Source organism: Eschrichtius robustus, chromosome 16 (assembly GCF_028021215.1).
Source record: "Eschrichtius robustus isolate mEscRob2 chromosome 16, mEscRob2.pri, whole genome shotgun sequence".
Classification (NCBI taxonomy): domain Eukaryota; kingdom Metazoa; phylum Chordata; class Mammalia; order Artiodactyla; family Eschrichtiidae; genus Eschrichtius; species Eschrichtius robustus.
The window spans coordinates 7,420,118-7,428,098 of record NC_090839.1 but is presented as its reverse complement, the minus strand read 5'-3'; the positions used below and the strand labels follow the sequence as shown (position 1 = coordinate 7,428,098).

The following is a 7,981-nucleotide window of genomic DNA, read 5'->3' as shown; positions in this document are numbered from 1 at the left end:
TGACTTATATAATTTCCTGCCAATTCTACATGCATAAGTTATTCATCTGCTTATACCACTCCTGTCCTTCACATCAATAAGCTGTATATGTTTGAAATTATTGTGACCACCAAAAGTACGCCAGTTACCCCTAAACACACTGAAGAGCATCCTAGAAATGTTGATAAAGAAAAAAATTAATGTGCAATGTACAAGTTTGTTATCTGAAAGCTTGGAAATCTAAGATTTACCTTTGATTCTTCTCTCTTACTTCAACATCAAATCCATTAACAAGTCCTCTTAGATACACCCTCAACTATATTTGGAATCCATCTCTTCTCTCCATCCATACCACCACCATCCTCATTCAAGCTTCCATCCTCTCCATCGTGGACAACTATGATTGTGTCCTCAGTGATCCACCTGCTCTGTCATTCTACAGTCTTTTTCCACACAATTGTAAGAATAATCTTAAGGTAATCTAAATTTGATTATGCAACTTTCCCACATTAACCCTCCCTTGGTTTCTCATTACACCCGTTACTCAACTCAAGCCCCTTGTCTTGACCTATAAAGCCTGTATGATCCAGCTCCTACTTTGCTCTCATCCTTATCCCAGACCACTTATTCTTTAGATCTTTCTGCTCCAACCATATTGGGCACCTTACTCTTCCTAGAGTTTTTCAAGTTCATAACCATCTTATAGACTTTGAATTTGCTATGATTTCCTCTGATTTTAAATATTATCCCTTAGGCCATTACACGGCTGCCTTCTTATCTTCCAGATTTCAGCTTTGCTAGGAGAAACCTTCATTGACTATCCAGTCTACAACGCCCTCCTAACTCCAGTCACTGCCACCTATCCTGATTGATCTTCTTCCTGGTAATTACAACGATAATTTACACGATTCTTGTCTGCCTTTGCTGATGAGAATGTGATCTCTTTGGAGGTGAGGTCATGCCCATCGCATTCCTATCTATAATCCTCAGAATCTAGAAGAAGACCCACAACAGAGTAGGTGCTCAATAAATATGTGTTGGATTTTTTTAAATGAATTAATTCATTAAAGAACAGTAGCCTGAGATGGATGGGTGCTCCCAGACCCTTAACCCTGAGGAAATTTCTCCTGTGCCACTTGTTGGCTAAATAAACAAGAACAAACTATAAAACCAAAAATCAAACAAAAAACAGACAAATTAACAATTGAAAGCATTTTAACTAATTACTGCAAATAAATACACCAAAAAACCCCCCAAATCAACAAATAAACACACACACAAAATCAATAACCACTGATTTTATCTAATTTATTGCTGTTTGCTCTTCCTGTTGCAAGACCCAAGTATTTCCTGAACTGAGGGTCATCTTCAGCTCTTTCAGCCACCACTACCTTTCTCAGGTGATCCATTTAGTGGTTTCTTCCACTCGGAGTAATGTTTTCCCCAGAATTCTACCACCACAGGCTTCCAGTAGAAATATCTGTGACACACAGATATTACAGCCATTTTCTCCCAAAAGTAAAAAGAACTGCTGTCTTCTCACAAGGGGCCCCCAACACTCCCAAGGTGGCATCTTTTTTTCCTTTCCAGCGACGTGAATGCAATCTCAGGCACACAATAGAAGCAGTGCCAACAAAGTCTATTCTTCTCAGCCTCACAAACAGCCTCATTACTTGCTAACTGCAAACATGGTTTGAAGCTGCTGCTCCCGCCAAGCTGAAGTCTTCAAACGCCGGGGTTGAGTGATTGAAAGTTCCAGATTATAGGCAGAAGGGGATGAAGAGTTGTTTAGAGCTCTTGCTTATCCGCTAAAAGCCTCTGGCCAGAAACGGCTCTCTGCTTGAAGGAAAGTAAATTTCTTCCACAGCTGAAAATTAATGTGTTTTGAGGGAAATCTAGGCAGGACTTGTGGCAGGGAACGTGGCTTACAGGCCTGGGGTAGGCATGGGGAGTGATAACTAGCAGTCATTCCTCAAACCAGGGAGGTCCCTGTCTGGCAATAACCAAGGCTGGGAGCACTAAGATTTAACTGTTTGTCTCAATGTGAGTTGGGATTAGTTATGCCATTGCAGAAAAACACCTCTGCAGGTTGATCATGGCTATAATTCTAATTGTATCGTATTTGATGTGAGGGCTCTGTTTTATCTGACATCTTGAAAAACTGGACCACACATCATTGGACCTGGAAGTGCCAGGATTCTGGTTGAATATTCAAGGATATAAGGACTTTAACTGGGTTACTGAAATCTCTTTATCTTGAATTGTCTTCAACACCAAACTGTTCTTGAATTACAGATTCAAGTAGGAAGAAGAAACAGGAACAAATTTCCTCTGTTCTCTATCACATTCTCTCAACATTCAGCATATACATTCATTCATTCATTCAATTATTAGAAATTATGAATTGAATTCTTTCTGACACATGTTAGGTGATGGTTATGCAAAGTATCTGGAGCAACTCAGTAGCAGGGTCCCTGCTGTCAGCTGCCTCATATTGCCCCTGGGGAAACAGAACAGACGCTTAAACAAATATGATGGAATGTGATGAGTCCCATAGTGTAGGTAAATATCAAGTGTTGGAGGGCCCAGATGTTGGAGTGATTTGTTGCACTCACTTTTGGAAAGGACTTGACAAAGGTGGAAACCATAGAAATTAAGTAGAATGAGATTTCCAGGTCTAGATTGGGGATGGAGGAATTGAATAAGTGTTTTTCTAAATAAATAAACACAAACACGCAAACATCTTTAGAGATTATTAGCTCTGGGGGTGAAGTTGTGGGCAGACCCTTTGAAGAATATAAGGAAGATTTTGCCTTTCTCACTCAAAAAATAATGCCCATAAACATACCATTTTTAAAAATGTAATTCCAAGGAGATCACAGAAGGCTCCATAGCAGGTACAGATTAATACTTTAGGAAAACTTTAGTCTAAATCCCTTTAGTTCATTTTCACCTTTAATGCAGTATTTCTCAAAGTAAAGGCTGGGAGCCAGCTACATTAGAAACACCTGGGATGTTGCTTAAAATGCAGATTCCTGGGGCCCCATTTCAGACCTATTAAAAAAGTTTCTCTAGTGTGGGGTTCAGGACTCTGCATTTTAACAACAGTTGTGTGACTCTGTGCAATGAAAACTTTAAAAGCTCCTGGGAGATTCTGGTGCACACATTCTAAACCCTGGAGCATTTCCTGTTTATTTGGACTCACTGTGACCCTTTTAAACTAGGGGCGTTGCCCACCTACATCTGCTGAGAGGCCTAAAGGACTTCACTCACAGAAAATCGCCTATTTAGGATACCCTGATTCCCATCCTTCCTGCGAGTTCCACATAGTGAAGTTCAGCTTTTGACATCAAGTGCCATTTATGCCTACCTTGTTCCCATGGGTGTGTCTTATCTGCCTAACAAGACTGCAAATTCCCTGGGCTGTTGGGTCCTTGCTTTTCATCTTGTATCCTAGATGGCTGGGTGCATGGCACGTGCTTAATAAGTATTTATTTGTTGGTTATGGAATCAGTGTTCTTTCCTCTTATTCCTTGAACACAGCTGGCCAGCCTCACTGTCATTCCATCAGGATCCAAATGGTTTCTGTTTGTGGTTTTTGTTTTTTTTTTTTTGCATTTTGTTTTCGGCTGGTCTTGTACACCCCTGTGTCTACATCATCTGGTCTGTTTTATGAAGAAATGTCTTGTTAGATTTATCCTCAGCTTCGCTTCTCCCTCGCCGGCCTCCCTGTGGTTCTTTCACAGAAAGCCCTTTGTGTTGAGCAAACAGGCTCTAATCTGCACATCTTCCTCTGCACTCCAACAGGGCTGCCAGGTGAGCATCCCGACACCGGCCTGGAACAGCTGCTCAAGTGGTCCTGAGCAGTGGGCAGTGATTGTGTGTGCAGTTCTCTTGTCTGATGGGCCCTGGGTCCAGCACGCTCGGGGAGGAAACCACAAGCGCAAATGTTTGCCTTGCTGCCTGGAAGTCCTAAAAGCAGCTGCCTGCTGATTGATGATAACTTGCATAATGACACCGAGTGTTCAGATGCTGCCAGGCGTGAGCGAGACCCTGTGAGCTCCCCTGTGCAAGCCCTGGCTGGTTGGCCAAATCCTTATCTTTCAGCATGCAGGCAACAAAGATGGCAAGAGCCAGAAGGTATCTGATCCAAAGATGCCCATTACAACCCCGATGGTTTTAACACATGGAGAGAGCGAGGGAGCAGCTTGATGCTTTCCGCTTGCAAAGTCACTAAGAAAACTACACACAGGGGCTCAACACAGACATGGTGCCTCTATATCGGAATATCAGGATAGGATGTACTAGTATTTTTATATTTTAATGGATAAAATGGAGTGTATTACGGAGCTAGTAGAATTGGCTTCTGGAAACTTTTTTTTTTTTTTTAGGTTTTAATTTTATTCTATTTTCTGTATAACTTTAAGTACATAAAGGCTCATTTCCACAGGCCTCAGGAAATAGGTAGAAATCACAGGACAATCTCTCTTTCCACCAAAAAAAAGTTGCATATTTTGATAAAGTGTTTGTCCTAGAGGAAAAACAAATTTACAATAGCAATTCTGTGCAAGATTTTTACACAAGACCTAAAACCAGCCTGCAATGGAGATTTTAGTCCTCTGTTCAGGTGCCCAGACAGAAGCCAAAAGCTGTTGAGCATGACAGGGCAAAGGAAACAATGAAGATGGACGATGGGCACCTAGCGTGGAAGGAGAAAGGGAAGCCAGATTCCTGGGAATGGTGTGGTTTTCCTTTTTTTTTCTCTCTCTCTTTTTAAGTCATCTCTGTAGGAAGGTGGTGGGCAGGGGCCCCAGAGAGAGGAAGGGTCCAAGACTCCTTTAGCTGGCCTGGGTGCAGGGCACCACCCCAGCAGCTAACACAGGACAACCTACTATCTCAGGTTCAGGCAGATGCAGGATAGAATGCAGAAGAAAAGGAATGCTTATAGGAAATCATTTTGCTTGGAATGCTAGATGGCCAAGCTTCAGCCTTTGGTCCTGTGCAACCCTTGCCTCACTTGTCAATAGTGAAAATTAGTTTAAGTTAGAAGAACCAACTAGGATCACACCAGGTTCTGCTACCTTCACGCTCATTGTTAGAAAAAGATTAACTTGTGTGAACGTTCTGATCTGTTAATTCCTGGGGACTGCTTTATTCTTCCCCAAAGACTATTTGTTGGTCAAATAACCCCAAAGACTGAAAGCTAAAACACACCTGTCCTGATGTGCAGTTCCTTAAGAATGGACTGGCTGTATGGTTGAGCTGATACGGAAAAGCTGCACCTTCCTGCAGAAGATTGAAGACCTGCTGTCCCACCCCAAATCTCAGCCTGAGGTATATGTCAGTGAAGGCAGGTAGCTGTGCTTCTCAAAGCAGAGAAGCAGTTTAAGAGCAGAAAGGTAGAGGAAATCTAGAAAAGAACCATCTTGATACAGATTTATCGCACGGTGTGAGGGAGAGGGCAGAGAACCCAGTGGCACTTTGCTTATCCAGCAATTTCTGTCACTGTGGTGACCAACTTCCACCCATTCCATACGGTCTTGAACTGCCCAGGGACTGGGAACTCACTGAAGTCACCACCTTCTATAGGAATGAGGACATTCATCTCAGAAGATCTGGCACTGACTGTCTCACAATCCAGGGAATTCTTGCTCAGGTAAATGTGGCAGCCATCTGTTTTGTTGATGGAAATGGTTGGCACTTTACCCATTACCTGAACTTTGACATCCCTACAATTGATTATCTCCACAGTGCCCACCACGTCATCGAACACCAGACCGAGTTTCTTACAGTTATCTACTGTAGCAGAGTTAATTTTCCCTTGATTTGCAATGTTGAGTTGACACACTTGAATATGTAAGCCACCTGTTTCAGCTCTGTGTCATCTATCACCAGGTTGGAAACATTCTCCTGATTTTCCACTCTCCACTTCTTGCCCTTCAGTTCAAGGAGAGCTGGCTCCTTCTTTGTGACTGGGTTGGGGGATGCGCTGACTCCTGGTTTAGATGCAGAGAATGGTTTGGGGCCACTTCGTACTGGAGCACTCTGAGCATTCAAGGCAGGGTTCTTGTGAGTCTTCATGTCATCAGATACATGTTTCAGGGCATGTGTGATGCTCTCCCCCTGATTAATCTGTGCAAACAGTGCTGAGCGGGACGCAGACTCATCTGAGCCTGAACTGGTGGGGACTCGGGGGGGAGGTGGGCCTGGGCGGGGGGAGGACCCGATCCAGCAGAGGGTCCAGATGGCAATCCACTCAGTCCTTTTGCCACGGCCCGGTTTTGCTCCAGGCCAGTCCAGTGGTATGGAACTCCTTAATGTAAGCCTGCAGCTCTGTCCATATACTCAAGTAAGCTTTGACCCAGCCCACATCTTTGTACTCCTTGAGGAGTCAGTTTGTATAAAACACGGCAGCATCATTCATTTCCTTCACTTAGGGACCAGACTTGGGAGCCATAGCCACCCAACCCAGGGCCTGGATACTTTCGCTGACAGCTGGCAGGTGATTGAACAACTTGCTGCCTCGGTTCTTCTCCCGAAAGGTTATCACTTCTTGGATCTGCTCGGAGATGGTGCCAACAAATCAGAAAGCTTATTGCCTGCTGGCTGCTGGCCTAGAGAGGCTGTAACCAAGAGCGCTCGCTCCAACTTCAGACCTGTGTGGACCATCTCCACATGCTTCTGCACATCTCCCCCAATCTCTTTACTGATCTTGAGGTACTCTGCCACAGCACCGGCCAACAGTGAGTCAAACACTTGCACCTATGGAGTCGTTCCTGCTTTTGCAGCAACCCACGGTGCGTGCCTGCCTTCAGGCGGCCCACCGCTCTCTCCAATCTTTCTACCAGATTTTGCATGTCAGCCATAATGTAGCACCTGCTCAGAGCTCTGCCTCACCTCGGGGCTGTGATCAGCCGCTCTCCCTAGAAACATTTCTTAAGGAGATTTTTTTCTTCTAGTGAGGCCAGATTCTAAGCCAGCCACACTTATGTTCATTACCTTCCCATAGGATTTGGCTCACTGGTGTGAAAAAAACTATGCAGTCTTTGAAATTAAAATGGCCTACCAAAGTGGTCAAAAATGGCAATGAAAAGTGGAAGAATACCAATGTACAATCTTTTGCATCAGCATTTCTCAAATCACTCTATTTCATCCATTTTTATTTCTACTGATTTAGTCGAAACCCTTACCACTTCTGTTGCGATCCTAACAGGTTCCCTCACCTGCGGTCTCACCCTGCTGTAATTTACTCTCCACATGGCAGAGAGATTTCCCACAGTCGTCATGGGTCAGGTTATTCTTCTCATTAGCTCTCTTTGGTTGCCTGTGGGGGGAAATGTCCAAACTCTCTGTTATAGACTAGAGGGTGCATCGTGATTCTCCACTTCTCTCTAAATGCAAATAAACCTCCTCAACCAAGGGACCTATAAGCTGCAACGTCATCATGTTTCTGTCTACATCTCCACAGGCAGGGGACCCTTCACTCTTTACCCCTCACGTTGTTCTGTCTACCCTGCCTTGGCCTGCCTTTTGTGTCGGTAGCCGTTAACATTTATCACATTGAATTCTGCAGAATGTAAGCCATGAAAGATGTTAACTGGAGCTGTTAAAACAATTGGTCAAAGAAATTTGAGAAATTGGTGAATATTAAATCACACTATCATACTAAAGTCTGAACATCCTGTTCCAAACAAAACAAAACAAAAAAAAAGCAGCTTTGCTTAACCAAACATTTCCCAAACATAGCTGAACTCAGAATACCTTTTTTTGGAAACACACCTGGGTAAATCTGTTTCCTGGGTCAACAATCTGGAAAATTCACTCTTAAAGCTCTTTGCATCCTGGTCTCTCTTTTGCCCCCTCCCATACATACATTGATGTGAATTCTTCTGTTTTCCTTACGACATACACCCATCACCCTTAGCACAGTGCTCTAACATTTCCTCTCTCAAGATTCCTTTGGATATAATTTGCAAAAAACAAATTCAGATTAGTTTTAGCA

General features: G+C 43.5%; 1 pseudogene; it reads right to left on the bottom strand.

The window, feature by feature from the left end:
* Positions 1 to 5,399: 5,399 nt before the first annotated feature.
* LOC137749659 (adenylyl cyclase-associated protein 1-like) lies at positions 5,400 to 6,889 on the bottom strand (annotated as a pseudogene).
* Positions 6,890 to 7,981: the final 1,092 nt, after the last annotated feature.